Raw genomic sequence first — 17708 nt, 5'->3', positions numbered from 1 at the left:
AGATACAGGAAGTACAACAAGTTTTATAAAACCTGAAATTGCTTATTCTTATTTTCCAAAATCAATACAAGAAGAAATTTTTCAAGTTCAAACAGCACATGCTACATCATTTCATAATGAAGTTGCAACAATTCCCATATTTCCAACTTTTAATACCCCTGGTACACACAAATTTTATCTTTTTAATTTTTCAGAAAAGTTTGACAGATTAATAGGTTTAGATCTTATTACGCAATTAAATGCTAATTTAGATTTTGGTTCTTGCACGTTAAAATTACCTAATATAAAAATTCCAATTTCATATGGAACTGAAAATAGTACGCTCAAAATATGCATAGAAAATTATACACATATTATAGAACCTAGATGTATACAACAAATAAAAATCCCTGTAAAAACATCTTACCAATCTCAATACGGTATTTTACCATATCAAAAAACTGATCATATAGAAATACCTGAATGTCTCGTAAAAATAGAAAATAACTATGCTTATGCAACAGCTTTAAATTCAAAAAACGATCCTGTAAGTTTACAATTTCTTGATTATATTGATATTGAACCTGTTGATTTAGCTGAATTAAATTTTATTGATCACCCTGTATATCAAGAAAAATATAATCGTGACACAGATAATAAATTAAAAGAAAATTTGAAAAATATAAATCTTGAACATTGCAACAACGAAGAAAAAAATCAAATTTATAAACTCTGCTTTGAGTTTAGAGATATATTTCATTGTGAAGACATCCCTTTATCTTTCACTAACGCTACAAAACATGACATAAAATTATCTGATGAGACCCCTATTTTTACAAAAACTTATAGATACCCTGAAATTCATCGTGCAGAAGTCAAAACTCAAATTTCAAATCTTTTGAATCAAAATATTATAAGAGATTCTGATTCACCATGGTCATCTCCTATTTGGATTGTACCTAAAAAATTAGACCAATCAGGAAAGCAAAAATGGCGCATGGTCATTGATTATCGAAAACTAAATGAAAAAACAATTACAAAAAAATTTCCGTTACCTAATATAAATGAAATTTTAGATAAATTAGGGAAAGCACATTACTTTACAACATTAGATCTCGCTAATGGATTTTATCAAATTCAAATGAATGACGAGGACATTCCTAAAACTGCCTTTAGTACTGATCTAGGACATTATGAATTTCTAAGAATGCCTTTCGGTCTTAAAAATGCCCCTGCGACTTTTCAACGAGTAATGAATAATATATTGCGTGGTTTACAAAATGAAATATGTTATGTCTATTTAGATGACGTAATTATATTTAGTACAAGTCTTTAAGAACACATTTTGAAACTAAGAAAAGTCTTTACACGATTACGCGAATCAAAATTTAAAATCCAATTAGATAAATCACATTTCTTACGAAAAGAAGTACAATATTTAGGTCATATTGTAAATAAAGATGGCGTTAAACCCAATCCAGAAAAAATAAAAGCAGTGAAAGATTTCCCAATTCCAAAAACTACTAAAGAAATAAAATCATTTTTAGGCTTAGTAGGTTACTATAGACGGTTCATTAAAGATTTTGCAAAAATAACAAAACCCCTAACTAAATGCTTGAAGAAAGATTCAAAAATACAGCACACTAACGAATTTAAAAACTCATTTGAACATTTAAAATCACTTTTAATCAATGCCCCAATTTTACAATACCCAGATTTTTCAAAACCCTTTTTACTAACAACTGATGCAAGTAATTTTGCTATTGGTGCCGTTTTGTCACAAGGAACAATCCCTAATGATAAACCTGTCGCTTATGCTTCAAGAACTTTAAGTGCTTCAGAAACTAGATATTCAACAATAGAAAAAGAACTTTTAGCTATCGTGTGGTCATGTAAATATTTTCGCCCTTATTTATATGGACGTAAATTTTTTATTTATACTGATCATAGACCTCTAGTTTGGCTCTTTAATTTAAAAGAACCCAATTCAAAATTAGTTAGATGGCGTTTACGCTTAGAAGAATTTGATTATCAAATTATTTATAAAAAAGGTTCTCAAAATTCCAATGCCGATGCCTTATCCCGAATACAATTAAATGTTTATGAAAATGAGTCATTAATTAATAACCCTGGAGATAACAATGAAAATATTTTAGAATATCTACGAAACCTTGCTGAAAATCCAATAGATAATGAAAACAATGAACCTATAGATTTAAATGAACCTAGTACCAGTCAACAAAAGATTAATATCATCTCTGACATTCAAATCAAACCTTCTAATGTAACCCCTGACTCAACAGCCCACAGTAATCAACCTGATATGGAGAATAATAGCCTAAGTATCCTTGATGAAATAATAAACAATAAACCTCTACAATATTTAATAACGAAATCCTTACATTCTGAATTAAAAGTAAAATTTGAAAACTTTGAAAAACATAAAATCTATCATGTTGAACTTCCATTAGATATCGAAAAAATTAAATTGTTTATTCGAGATTATATGTTCCCTGAAAAACATGTTTTATTTATTTTTATGATAAGGAACTTATTCCCAATTTTAATGACATTTATTTAAAACATTTTCAAGGTTTTAAAATTATACAATGTACTAAACTAGTTAATAATATATTAGAACCAGACGAAAAACTTATGCTCATTACTCAACAACATACTAGTAAAACAAACCACCGTGGTATTGATGAAACTTATTCTAGACTAAAAGACCTTTATTATTGGTTAAATATGAAAAAAGATATTATCCAATATATTAATGATTGTCATATCTGCCAAACACAAAAATATAGCAGATTTAAATCTTATGTACCCCTAGTTAAAACGGAAACTCCTAGTAAACCTTTTCAAATGTTACATATCGATACCTTTATTTTTGAAGGACAGAATTTTCTAACAGTTTTTGATAAATTTTCAAAATACGGACAAGCTTACCCTTATGATAAAAATGCAAAATCAGTCTGTGACAAATTAATAATTTTTTTTTTCATTTTTTGGATGTCCAGAAACTATTACTTGTGATAATGGAGGAGAATTTAAAAATGAACTTCTACAAGAATTACTTAAGACTCAAAAAATTAAAATACATTTTACAACCCCAAGGCATCATGAGTGCAATTCCCCTGTTGAAAGATTCCATTCAACAATCATCGAACACCTTCGTATTTTAAAACAAAAAGATAAAAATAAAACTGTCATTGAACTAATGCCTTATGCGATAATTGCATATAACAGCACAACTCATAGTACTACCAAGTTTACTCCTCATGAACTTGTATTAGGTCATACAAATTCCCGTGACCCACTTGATTTAATTTCAACGACCTTTTATTCTGATTATGTCACATCCCATAAAGAGAAAATTGATGCCATATACAAAAATGTAATATCTAAAACTGATAAAGAAAAAGAGAGAGTTTTAGCAAAAACTAACGTAAAAGGCAACGATCCTATTGAATTTGAATTAAACCAGAAAGTCTACAAAAAGTTGTCTCCCCGAAATAAAAGTAAAAGTAAGTTTACAGGCCATTTTACTATTATTGAAATTTTAGAACATAACCGTGTCAAAATAGAAAGTTGCAAAAACCCGGGAAAAACAGAAATAATTCATATTAAAGAGTTAAAAAGACCTCTTGTTACAGATGGTCCTTCGCCTTTGGAGCATCCCCAAAATACCACAACTTAAATAACAACCCTGGAATTTTACCTTACAAAATAGGAAACGCACAAAAGGTAATAAATCACTGGACTTTTATACAAATATTTGACTTGACAAACTTAATTCATGAATATGATAACATTTGTAATAAATATAATGAACTCAAAAATAATCTTAATATTTATCCTAAATATAAAAATGAATTTTTCAACTCACTGATAATAACAGACAATTTACAACGAAAAATTGAAGAACAAATTAATCAAATAATTCCTACAAAAAAACGTGAAAAACGAGGCTTAATAAATGGATTAGGTAGTATAATAAAAAGTATTACAGGTAATTTGGATAACGAAGATGCCGAAAGAATAGATAAAAATATAAAAATTCTAAGACAAAACCAAAATAACCTAAAACATTCCTTAAATCAACAAATGACAATCCTTAGTAAATCCGTTAACACTTTCCAAGAATCTATAAAAAATATATCTCATAATCAAGAAACATTAAAGAATCACATTAATCAAATTTTAGAAACTATGAATCTATTTGAACTAGAGAATGCCTTTATTTCCGACATTACTCGAATACACGCAACTTTTTCCCTAATAAATACACTTTTTCAAAATATATATAATATTTTTGATAAAATTGAAGTAGCCATAAGTTTTGCAAAATTAAACGTATTTCATAATGCAATTGTCAACATAAAAGATTTCCTAATTGAACTACAATTAATAAAAAAGAATCTAGGTCCTGAAAAACTACCCTTTGAACCCTCAGTAGAAACTATTTTGTTAATAGAAAATACTTTAAATATTAGAAGTTACGTTAAAGAATCAGAAATCATCTTTATTATAGAAATACCTCTGGTAGAGAAATACAATTATAATTTGTATCATTTATTTCCACTACCTACAAAAAATAAAAATAATCATTTTCAAATAATTGTTCCCAATTTTGAATATTTATTGCTAAATGAAAAACATTTTGGATATTCTAACCAACCCTGTAAAAAAATTGCAGAAAATGAATATTTATGTTATATTTATCATATTCATTCTGAATCATTCTATGAAAATATACCCTGTGAGGTACAGTTACTTAAATATAATTCTAATAGTTCAAATTGTAAACCAATATCTATAGATATAGAAGATACACAAATCCAAAATATTAACGATAATACGTGGATTATTATAACAACTACCGATATTGTAGGAATAGAATCTTGCGAAAACTCGCAATATAACATAATGTTTAATGGTACTTATCTTATAGAATTAAGTTCACCATGTATGTTAAAATTAAATGATATAATTATTAAGGCTTATAAAAATACTAAACATACTTTTAAGAAAATACCATTACCTAATGTATCGTTTAATTTTACAAGAAACACTGTATATAAAAAAGTAAAACTGCTCAATCTTAATAATATTAATTTTAATAAATTTGATCAATTACAGAATGATATTAATTTACAAAAAAGTGAAAATAATAAATTACTTAAAAATCCTATTTATTATAATAGAACAAGTATTTGGACAGTTTTACTATATGTTGTAATAATGTTATTAATTATAGCATTTTTATGGAAGTCTCTATGGCCCTTTTTCCAATTAAAACTTAAAAATAGCGAACCTTCAAAAGAAGATAATATAATTGTTTAAATTTTGGTCATGGAAACTTTAATAAAAACTTTAATAAAGTTTACATTCCTTTCTAAGGGTGGAGGAGTTACGTCCCTAAAATAGCTGATGTTTACATTAAATACCACTCCTTTACTATTAGATAAGGCAAGATTATAAATATAAGATAAATGCATTGAGTAGGAATTCTTTGTTTAGCTCAACTTACTTTCTGTATTTTGTTAAAACCCCAATTTTCATTTTCTTTAATTTTGTTTCATGTACGAATCCTCCCTAAATAAATTTGTTACTCATACGAGGTATTTTAAATAAAAGTTTGTTTTTTAAAACTTTGTTTCCCTCGGCCCATACGTAACTTGCTAAGATACTTGGACAAAATTTAAATTTGGCAAAATCATTTTAATTATTTTTTTCTTTTGACTTTAAGTTAATTATCTCCTTGTCCAATATACAACATTCATTATTAAATTTGTAATAAAAAATGTTATATGATATAGGGTAGGGTAGGATAGATATAGGATACTCTTTTTTTTAGGTCCATCTAGAAACATAATATTTATGATGGTTTCTTGAAAACGAAACGTCAGAAAAAACATCTAAATATATGTGCTTAATGCATGGCTCTAAAATTTGTAATTTGAAAATATTAATCATTTTTTCATATCTCTTAGAATAAAGTAAAAAAATATTTTGCCAAATTTCAGTGTTTCAAATATCATAGCAATTTTGATAATTCTCATAGAAGAAGCATGTGGAGTGCATGTCTGAGTTTCATTGAGTGCATGTCTCCAATAGTGATGATTTTTGTAATTTTTTCGAATAATTGTTTTCAAACGCTCGTTATAATTAATTGCATTTTAAAACCTTGCATATAGCATAAAGGCGCTTTAATATTTTTTATTTACAGAATGTACTGAAATGTAGTACATATTCCCCTGACTCTCTGGACTTACCCGATTCATATGAAATTAGGAATTTTTCTTCTCAATTTTCTGAATTCAACGACTCTGAAATAAATTCAAATAAAAAGGAATTGAAAGCAATGCTTCTGATTCTGAAATTGAAGCATATTCCTTTGGTACTGTTGTTTCGGAAACAACTAATAATTTGGATACTAATGAGGTAAAAGTAAATATTTAGTTTATTTTTATCACTAGTTTATATAAATAATTATATAGAATTCAACAGAGTTTTCTACAATAAAACATGTGGAATTTTCTCCTAAATTACCTGTTTCCGGCGAAGTGACTTTTGCAACAGCTAAAAATGATGATTTAACAAATTTACAAAATTATATTTCCGTAAATGGAAATATATCTGCTTGTAATAATTATTCATTATTACCAGCAGATATCATAATAGTGAATCGTAATAATGTGACAGATAAAAATGTATATATGTTTTCTGATGACGATGTAAGGATAAACGCTTTTTATTAACCTTTTTTTTTCTATGTATGTTATGTTTTTTATGTATTTTTTTAAGAATGTTTCTATATCTCCAAAATTATGTTAAAAAACGTGGTTTTGGCAGACAGTTCCAATAATAGTATCTCGGAATCATACGAAGACGACAGGGATAAGGATTATGAATATCAATCTGATGCGACTGAAAGTTCAGATTCCCATATTTCTGACGAATTAGAAAATTTAATAGGAAGCACAAGTAAAAATAGTTCTAATAGTACGGGATGCGTTGAAAAGAAATTACAGGATACTTCTAAAATGATATGTAGTGAGCTAAGTAACTCGGTGGTTACGGAAATTACAAATGTAAGACATCCTTTTTTTTAAATTTAATTTCAATTATACTAATTAAGATTTTTAACTTAATAGGTAAATGTTAAAAAACAAACTGAATTTTTATTATTTATTTACAGTCAATTGGAAAGATTAAGAAAGATGTTTTATGTATTTTCTGTAAAAATGTAATTTTTACGAAAAACTTTGCTAGACACCTGGAAACAAAACACAAAAATGAAAATGAGGTCAAAGATATTTTGCAGTATCCAAGAAAGAGTAAAGACAGAAGAGAGGCATTTAATTTGTTTAGGAACAAAATTAATTTTGATTTATATATAGAGGGCAAAGTATGCCCAAATCGGAAAACGATGGATAAAAATGCTTTAACTTTTTATCCATGTGTTTACTGTAAAGGAGTCTTTAAAAAAGATAATCTTAAACGACACACGAAAAAGTGCCTTATTAAAAATAATAAATTAAAACCAAAAAAGGGTAAAAACTACTATATTAGCGACTCGCAATCCGAAATTGCCTGTGCAATGCGACAAATGTATTTTCAAAGCTAAATATAAAGGAATTGGTGAGTCTGCTTTTATTTTTTTTTAATTTTAATATCTAGATTAAATAGAAAAAGATGCTAATAATAATTTAAATTTTTATTAAGAAACAAAGTTTCATGCAGCGTTAAATTTGTTCGACAGCTACAATACAAGGTATCCCAAATTGTAAACAATAAATATAAGACAAAAGCATAATATGAAATTGCAACAATAGATACATTAGAACTTCTTTTATACATATATATGTTTTTAATTATTTCTAAAAAAATATTCCAAGGTTTTTCTTCAACTTAGAGTGATCTTATACCAAAAAAATATGTTATATCAAAATTTTGTTACAGTTAATATTTTTATTATATTAAACAATTAATAAAAATACCACTTTTTTAATTGATTGCCTTTTTAAGCTCAGCCCAGTTGTTATTAAGTAATATACATGTAATGAAAATCAGTGGAAGTTTAGTTTTGGATACCCTATAATATAATAATTCACAAATTGATTAATTCAAATTAGCATATTAAATAAAAAATTTTTTTTAATTAATTTTTTGACCGACTCGATTCTTTTTTTTCGTATCAACTATTAATAATTTGTTGAATTATTTCGGTGAAGTTAAAATAAGTTCATTAAAAAAAATATTTTTAGGTATTTTCTATTATGAAGGGAGATGACATATCTTTTGTTGCAAAAAAAGATCTTCTCATTTGTCATTTTGGATTATATCTAAAAAAAAACATAAGAGAGAGCGCAAAGAGTATTCCTGTAGTGCAAGAATGCGTGAGCTTTCGCGCTTATTAATTTGGTCGGCAATCCTACATGCAGTTTTAAGTATATATTAAATTTAAGGATATTGGAAAAATTGGTAATATCAAGTTGGAACACAGAAATATCAAGTCTGGCAAATAAGGATATGCAAGAAAAACGTTGGAATAAACCACTCCTTATACCACTAGTAAGCGATTTAAAATTTTTAGAGAGGAAACAACAAAATTTGCTGAAGATTGCTACACAAAGTTTTTAACTCATGATGATGATAATGAAAGCTATAAATTGCTGGTTCAATGTTCTTTGACACTACTTTTTCTGTTTAATCGTAGACGTATAGGTGATGTACAATATTTAAAGATAGAGAACTATATGAGACAAAATATATCTAATTTTAAAGATTTTGAATCAGTTTTAACAGAATCGGAAAAAATCTTAACAACAAAATACAGACGTATCGTAAATAGTGGAAAAGGTTCTAGACAAGTAGTTATTTTATTACCAGAAATGTAGAGAAATATATAAATAAATTATTAGAATGTCGAAATAAGTATATATCACAAAACAATGTATACATGTTTGCCATGCCACATAGCAAAATTAAGTGGGGACAAGGCGACGATGCGATATTTGACTACTACAATGAAGCCTCAATATCCTGAAGCTATATCGAGCAATAAATTTAAAAAAAATATTGCCACACACAAATATTTGTGCAACGAAATATTAAATCTTTCCAAAGAAGACATCGCACAATTTTCGAAATTTATGGGTCAAACTGAAAAAACGCATGCGGAATTTTACGAGTAAGTCAAAAAATGTAACCTTAACATCTTAAGGTTGTTTTTTATTGCTCTCTTATTTACGTTTTCCAATTTTCCGTATACCCAATATTTCGTATCATGTTTCATATTTTAATACTACCAGTGGATATTTACCAAACCGCGAAGGTTTCCAAACTACTTCTTATGATGGAAAAGGGGACATTACCGAATGAATTTAGGGGAAAGTCTTTATCGGAAATAGAATTCAATCCTAATTTGGAATTTCCGGAAGAAAGTAACAAAGGTAATAATATATTTTACGAGATGGATCGTTTAATGTAATATTTCAGTTTTAGGACATTTTGTGCCCCAAAAAAATAATCCTTCGACATCTTGCAGTACTAGCAGAACAAATAAAGATAATAATGTTGGTAAGACTTTTTAATTTAAACTAATAACCCATTTTTACTTCCCATTTATTCGGAAAATAAAATATTCTGAATATCTTTCGGTAATTTTTTAAATAATTTGTAGGTTCAGCTAAAATATTCTTTATTTTTTCAGAAACTACACGAGCATTAAATGAAAAAAGGTCAGCTGTACCAAAAAATACTAAAAATAAAATTTAAAAAGAGAAATTTAATTATACAGAAGAACCTTTAAAAAAGAAGCAAATAATAAAAAGAGGTATGATCTTTTGCGTTCTTAAAACATGTTAAAAAACATCTTTTGTTTATTTTAGGTTGGACACCGAAAGAAATGAGTTTAATATCAGAAAATTTTCAAAAGCACATTCAAAACAAAACATTAAAAAATCTCAAAAATCTCTCTTGGAACTTATAAAAAGCGTTGATTTTAAAAGAACACCAGCCCAAATCAAGGCAAAAATGCAGCACCTAATGAAAAAAAACTTTGAGAAAAGCTAAATCTTTTTAAGATGTTTTTATATAATGTTTAATAAAATTAATAAAAGATTTATGTAACTTGTCTTATATGTATAACATGCCTTACGTTTATAATACCAAAATTCATAAAGTATATTTTTTTAATAAATAAGTTTTTATTAATTCATTAATTTAATTCATTATTTTAGTTCTAATAATTTAAAATTGAATAATTTAAAGTAAATTTCGTCAGTGAAAAGAATAAAACTTTTCTTTTTAACTTTTCCAAAAATCTTTTTTTCCCTAAAAATCTTTTGTTTTGAAGGTTTGTATAAACTTTAAGAAAGTTTTTTCGGCGACATAATTCTCTTTCCACTTATTTTGTTTACACTAATCTGCCTCTGCGATGCCAATTAAACTCAATTTACGAGTACCTAAGTTGTTACCATACCACAGTTCCTACAATACAAATTTCAATTTTACATATATTAAATAAAAAAATGGATCCAAAGAGGATGTATTCACTTCATATTATTGGCAACACCGCCAGAAGTTACTTGGTTGACTAGATAAATGGAAGTCTTGTATATGAAAAGAAGTGATAGCGGATTTATTATATCGTCTAAAATATATAAAAAAAAATCTAAACCTTTACACCTCTCTTGAGATTTGCGTTTAGGACCTTCTTATATATATATATGATGTATTCACTTCATATTATTGGCAACACCGCCAGAAGTTACTTGGTTGACTAGATAAATGGAAGTCTTGTATATGAAAAGAAGTGATAGCGGATTTATTATATCGTCTAAAATATATAAAAAAAAATCTAAATCTTTACACCTCTCTTGAGATTTGCGTTTAGGACCTTCTTATATATATATATATATATATATATATATATATATATATATATATATATATATATATATATATATATATATATATATATATATATATATATATACACTGGTGGCCAAAAGTAGATTAACAAATTCCATTTTTATGGATATATTTTATCTGAAGCAAAGGAAAAACCGGTTGAGCTTATTAGTGTTCAGGAATGTAAACAACATAGTTTGAAGAAACAAATTCCATAGATTTTTATTCCTTGCACTTTTTCTCAATATTTTTTTTTAGCAAATTCCAATAATTTTGTTTGACTGCTAGATGGCCAAAATGGGATTGACAAACAACATAATTATTTATTCAGTCTCTGAGTTTTATGCGTTGGTTTCTGTTGATTTGACTTTCCGTACTATTAGTTTTGTAAAATATTCACAATGCCACGTGGTATAACTGTATCGATCGATATTAAGATGCGAATAATCGAGGCTGATAAGCTGCATTTGGAAGAAGAAGGTGTGGGTTCAGTTAGTTGTCGCACCATTAGAAGGAGACTTCAATATAGTGATTTAAAAACAAGACGCCCTGCAAAGAAACCACTGCTAAGTTTAAAAAACGTACGGGCGCGATTGAGCTTTGCTCGAGAACATAGTCACTGGACAGTCTCCGAATGGAAAAAGGTTATTTTTAGTGATGAATCAAAGTTCAATTTGATTAATTCGGATAGCAAAAGATATGTTAAGCGTCTTGTGAGGCAAAGGTATGATCCCAAATATACGGTGTCCACAGTCAAGCATGAAGGTGGTTTCGTGATGGTTTGGGGGTGTTTTTCGGGCTATGGGATGGGTCCACTACACTTGATAGAAGGCACGATGAATCGTTTCATGTATAAAGACATACTGCAGGATGTTATGGTACCTTACGCTGATGAAGTTATGCCACTCAACCACTACTTTCAACATGAAATTCGAAACACGCATCCAAGGTCATTAAGCAATGGTTGACCCAAGAAAAAATTAATGTTATCAAATGGCCGTCATAGTCACCGGACCTAAATCCGATCGAGAACATTTGGGATTACATTGATCGTCACATCCGATGTAAAAATTTCAAAAATAAACAAGAATTTTTTGAAGCTTTGAAGGCATGCTGGATATCCATTGACACGTCCTATATCGACAATTTAATTTTTTTTTAATGGTAAACACAAGCACAAGAGGAAAGTCCTATGGTGCTTGCGCGAAGATATTTGTGGGCATTTATCTTGAATCGCTGTAGGTTGTATGCGTCGGGAAATATGTGAGGTGGAAGCCCATTCCACAAAGAAGATGTTCTCCAGATGAATGAGTCCCGATACAGCGACGTCCTTGGGGTAGGCAGGTGGACTCGATGTTGATGAGCCGCAACTGCTAGACGCGTCCTTCTTGCCGGAACAGCCCTGGGTGGAATCAGGCCTGCCAGCTCAGAGGAGCACTTACCGTCATAGTAACGGTAGAATAAACAGAGATCAGCCACCTTTCTCCTGTGCTCCAGACTATCCAGACTCTTTGTCAGTTCTGGTTTGTCGATAAGACGAATAGCTCTCTTCTGTAGAGAATCCAGCAGGTTTAAACTATGCTTGGGTGCAGAGCTCCAGACATGCGAGCAATACTCGAGGGAAGGGCGTATTTGAGCCTTATAAAGAGTCAGCAGCTATTCTGGTGTATACAGTTTTTTCGTTTTGAAAAGCACTCTGAGTTTTTTGGAAGCCTGGCGACCTCGGCAACGTGGTCATGCCAAGACACACTGTTGGTGACCTCGACTCCTAGAAGATGGAAAGATGATTTCATTCAATGTTTTCCCTGCCATAACCAGCTCCGGGCCACCAAGGTTAGTCTTCATCGTAAATACTGCAGCCTGCGTTTTTTTAGCGTTAAAATTGACCAAATTGTTATCGCCCCATTCCGAGATTGCTCTAATATCGTTGTTGGTTGAAGCTACTTGTTGCTGCCTAAGATTCTGAGAACTTGCGGTTATCGTTGGTTTTGCGGACTTAAATGTGGAAATAAGTGTGCTATCGTCCGCAAAGCTGCAGATTGGATTGACAGTGGTTCCTAGCAAATCGTTGATATATACCAAGAAAAGGGTGGGGGATAGAATGCATCCTTGAGGGACTCCAGCGTTAATGTTAAATTTGTCGGAGAGGTATCCATCGACGGCTACTTGGATTGTTCGTTGTTCAAGAAAACTTTTGATCCAATTCAATAATGAGTTTTGTATGCCGATTGAGGAGAGCTTGATTAGTAGTCCATCATGCCACACTACGTCAAATGCCTTGGAAATGTCAAGAGCGACTGAGCGGGACTCGCCGTGCTTCTCCATCGCCTCCGTCCACAAGTGTGTGACGTAGACCAGAAGATCGCCGGTGGATCTAAGCTTTCGGAAGCCGTATTGATGATCGCTGATTAGTCCAGATGATTCCAGATATCTTAACAGTTGTTGGTTGACTGCTTTCTCCATAATCTTCGATAATACTGGAACTAGTGCAATCGGGCGGTAATTGGAGGGCATCGTCTTCTTACCCTTTTTGGGTACAGCTTGCACATGAGCAGTTTTCCAGCTTGAGAGGAGTCAATTCGTCTGCACAACGTTTTAGTATTAGGGCTGGAATTCCATCGGGTCCAGTAGCTTTGTTGGTGTCTACGCTTTTAAGAATTTTATTTATAATTCGTTGGGGAAACGAAATTTCTCCCATCGATGAATTCACCCTTGGCAAATATGGCGGTGTTTTGCCTTGCGAGTGCAGAGTAGAATTGGACGCGAAGAGTTTACCCAGTAAGTTGGCTTTTTCCCTTGCTGTTACCGCGATAGAACCATCATCTGCTGTTAGGGGTGGCAAGGCCGATTTAGCAAATCCTTGACTAGCGGCTTTCGATACCGACCAGAAAGATCTTGTTCCATTTGGGCAGTTTAGCAGTTTGTTTTTGATCCTGTTGTTGTGACTCTCTTTGCATTCATCAATAATTCGCTTGCAGCTATTTCTGGAAGCTAAAAAGTTCCTCCGATTTTCGATGGAAGGATGTTAACGCCATTTACGATATGCTGCGTTTTTAGTGTTTACTGCCTTTTTGCAATTCAGGTTGAACCATTGCTTGTTGTTTGATCCGCATTTAGTAGAAAAAGGGATATAAGCTTCCATTCCTGCCAAGATCGTTTCTGTAATTTGGTTTGCACATTCTGAGATGTTATTGGTTCTAAAGCAGACTTCTTTCCAAGGGAATGAGCGATAAAATTCCCGAAGATGGTTCCACTCTGCTGATTTATAGTGCCATACCTTCCGCGGCATCGGAGGATCCTGCGTTTATTAGGTCAATGCCCAAAAGGTTGGTGGAAGTGAGAAGAAAGAGAGGCTATGCAATGCATTATTGAATAAAACCCTTTAAATTTTCTATACTTATTTTTATTTTAGTAAGCTTTGAATTTGTCAATTTAATTTTGGCCACTTGAAAATTGTTTAGTTTTTTAATTTTTTTTTATAAAATTGAGTATTACGAATAAATAGTTTAAATATATTTAAACATTACAAATAGGCTCCGTTGTTTTTTAATCGGGTACTGTCCCACCTAATTTATCATTTCCTAAACCGTGATATAAAGAAATTTGAAAAATAAGTAGTGGTCAATCTACTTTTGGCCACCAGTGTATATATATAGTAACCATCATTTTATCCTTTTTATTAGATTTTTATTATTGCGTTACTACAGATCATCTACAATCTTTGGTAATTATAATTTTAGATAAATGTTGTGTTGTGTGTGTTTTTTTCTCATACAGTGCTTTCATTTCAAAACAATCCACCCTTAATAACTTTAAAAAAAAAAAAAAACACGTCAAATTAGATATACAGGGGGACGTTTAATTATGCATTTACTGATATTTACCTCACCTCTAGCTAACCTCACTTTAATATGTCAAACGGGCACCCCCATCGTGTGATACATCATAGTAAGGAGCGTAAAATTACTAACGGTACCAAAAAAAATGAAATCGGTAAATGTGTAAGCAAATAGTTAGCGAAAATGTCTAGAAATAATCAATATTTTATTTACGCCAAACTTTGGTATGTCAAATGGCTACCCCATGGTGTGATACATTATTTTAAAGGGCATTCATTATGCTATCATTGGTTGTAAAAAAAATAAATCTGTTTGACCAAGAAGCAATTAAAGTGTAAATTGGTAGGGTAGAAAAACAAATTTAATTAGTTTAACAAATTTATTTTATTAAATGTTCAAAATGCGCGCTGTTATTAGCAAGACAATAAAAAAAACTATTTTCAAACTCCTTACGAGCATTGGCAAGGGTCTGCCCGCTAATTTCTCTGCATTCTTGAAATATTCTATTTTTTAAATTCTGAATACTCTCAGGTGGGGTTTTATAAACTTTGCTTTTAAAGTAGCCCCAAAGAAAAAAGTCTAGTGGGGTTAGGTCCGGAGACCACGCAGGCCATTCTATTGCACCACGTCTGCCAATCCACTTTTCTCGAAAATTTTCATCAAGCCACTCTCGAACTACCAAAGTGTAGTGCGCGGGAGCTCCATCCTGCTGAAAATGCATATTATTTTCATTCAATAATATAGCACCATGTTGATCTACTTGATTTTCCATAGATTGGATGATGGAAGGGTATATTGCATTTTCTAAAAGGTTTAAATAAATTTCGCCAGTCAAATTTTCTTCCAAAAAAAATGGCCCGATTATTTCATTCCCATAAATTCCTGCCCAAACACATAAATGTTTTGGGGATATTGGGTATGGCCTTCCCGAAAAACATGCGGATTTTCATTATCTACAGTTATGTCTATTCACCAGGCCATTTAAAAAAAAGGTCGATTCGTCACTGAAGCAAATGTTCTTCAATAAATGGGGATCGTCGTCAATTCGCTGGCACATCACTTCACAAAATTGAATTCTCCTATCAAAATCATCTTCTCCGAGTTCAGGAAGAATATGAATTTTATAAGGAAAGAACTTATTTTTTTTTTAACTTTATGTACAGAACCAGAGGAAATATTTGTTAGTTTTGCGGCCTTTGGTATAGACAAAGTTGGATCCATAGCAAATTATCCTAGTACTTCAACTTGGCATGCTTCATCGACAACTTTATTTTCATATTTTTTCTTATTGCAAATCGATCCCGTCTGTTCAAATTTTCATATCAATTCTAATACGTATTTATGGCTCACGTTTTTATCTTGATACCTTTCATTAAATGCTCTCGCGGTTCTGCGAGCACACCGATCTTGAGCTCCATAAAGGAAAATTATTTCTATTCTTTCGGCTAGCGTATACACCATTTTATTAACTCACTGTTTTAACTAAAATTGAAAAATTGCACACGTCAAACTGACAGTTTTAACAATAATAAATCGCCTGCTTTTTAAACGCCTTAAAAATGTAAGGTATTGCAGTGTTTTAAATACACATACAAAGTTATAAGACTGCAAAGATTTTTGCAAAAAATTTGAAGACACTTTTTTCTCGCAAATAGCAGTACACATTCTTTACTTAAAAAAATAAATAATTTGCTTGAACTAAATGTACTGTTTGTTACCACACATTTTAACTTCTAAATTGCTTGTATTTTTTTTTTGATGATCTATTATAAAAAATGTAAGAATTTTAAAATGAGGTAGGTACCACACTAAAAGTATTCATTTAAAATACCAAAGTTTGGCGTAAATAAAATATTCATTATTTCTAGACATTTTCGCTAACTATTTGCTTACACATTTACCGATTTCATTTTTTTTCTGGTACCGTTGAATAGAGAATTTTACGCTGCTTACTATGATGTATCACACGATGGGGGTTCCCATTTGACATATTAAAGTGAGGTTAGCTGGAGGTGAGGAGGTGATTGACAAAACTTCAGTAAATGCATCGTCCCCCATCGACCCATCCCCGCAAAGTCATATCTAATTTGACTTTTTTTTTTTTTTTTTTTTTAAAGAAAGTTATTAAGGGTGGATCGTTTTGAAATGAAAGCACTGTATATTTGATTTTTGTTATGATTAATTTATTTTGTCTTTTATTATCATTATTTTGTAATCCTTATTTAGATTTTTATTCTTGGGCTGTACATTATAAATTAATTTGTGATATTAATGTAGTGTAGGTAATTAAAGTACGTTACTATTATAATTTATTTTTTGTATTTTAATTGTCAACTAACCGTGTTAGGCATATTTGAAAGTGAGACAAAATTATCACAAATTTTATATTTCATTCCTTCTCTCCCTAAATTTGTGATACTAATACCCTCCTATATAAAAGCATTTTTTATGAATAAATTAAATCCGTCAATTTGAATAATGAAAAAACCGTATTACCAGAGGAACATGAGGATATTTTGAGTGAACTAATACAAAAATGTTATTTTCTTTACTGGTTCCTCCCGATGAATCTCTGGTAACATTGACTCGTCTGCTGCGAGACGAACAGTATTCTGCTTTGCTTTAGCGATGCGTTGTTGCCAAATGCTCATCTTCCCGATAAAGCGCGTTAAATCCATTTCAGGCAAAGTCACGTGCTGATGATTGCTCTTAACCATTCGTCGACCTCTGATAATGTGCCCCACTTTGACATTTCCAACGTTTATGCTTCCCAGATTATTTTGGCGTAATAGTAAGTAAAGTAAAAAACTCAAAAATAAGTTAACATCTGGTGTAGACGGTGTACCTAGCTTCTTGGTTAAAGATTGCATTCAACTTAATACTGTCAACAGATCAGATTCCTGAAATTTGGAAGACTGCTAAAATAATACCTATATTAAAAGCTGGGGACTCTGATCAAAACTA

General features: G+C 30.6%; 1 protein-coding gene and 1 long non-coding RNA gene across 3 annotated transcripts in view; one reads left to right on the top strand and one right to left on the bottom strand.

Annotated features, from left to right (window-relative positions):
* Positions 1-10138, top strand: part of LOC126738846 (uncharacterized) — a 63469-nt gene extending 53331 nt beyond the window's left edge. The window contains exons 2-8 of one of the 2 annotated variants that reach the window (XR_007661466.1): positions 3639-3729; positions 6793-7079; positions 7187-7629; positions 8256-9443; positions 9496-9570; positions 9704-9826; positions 9882-10138. This is a non-coding gene — a long non-coding RNA (uncharacterized LOC126738846). Of the gene's footprint in view, positions 1-3638; positions 3730-6792; positions 7080-7186; positions 7630-8255; positions 9444-9489; positions 9571-9703; positions 9827-9881 lie in introns of both variants that reach the window. The other variant, XR_007661465.1, reaches the window with a different exon arrangement.
* The window catches only part of LOC126738834 (protein lin-7 homolog C), a 49005-nt gene that overhangs the window by 20535 nt on the left and 10762 nt on the right, over positions 1-17708 (bottom strand). The gene's annotated exons all lie outside the window — the stretch shown is intronic.

Source organism: Anthonomus grandis, chromosome 1 (assembly GCF_022605725.1).
Source record: "Anthonomus grandis grandis chromosome 1, icAntGran1.3, whole genome shotgun sequence".
Lineage (NCBI taxonomy): Eukaryota > Metazoa > Arthropoda > Insecta > Coleoptera > Curculionidae > Anthonomus > Anthonomus grandis.
The sequence above is the reverse complement of the archived record's forward strand: the minus strand, read 5'-3'. Positions and strand labels throughout refer to the sequence as shown.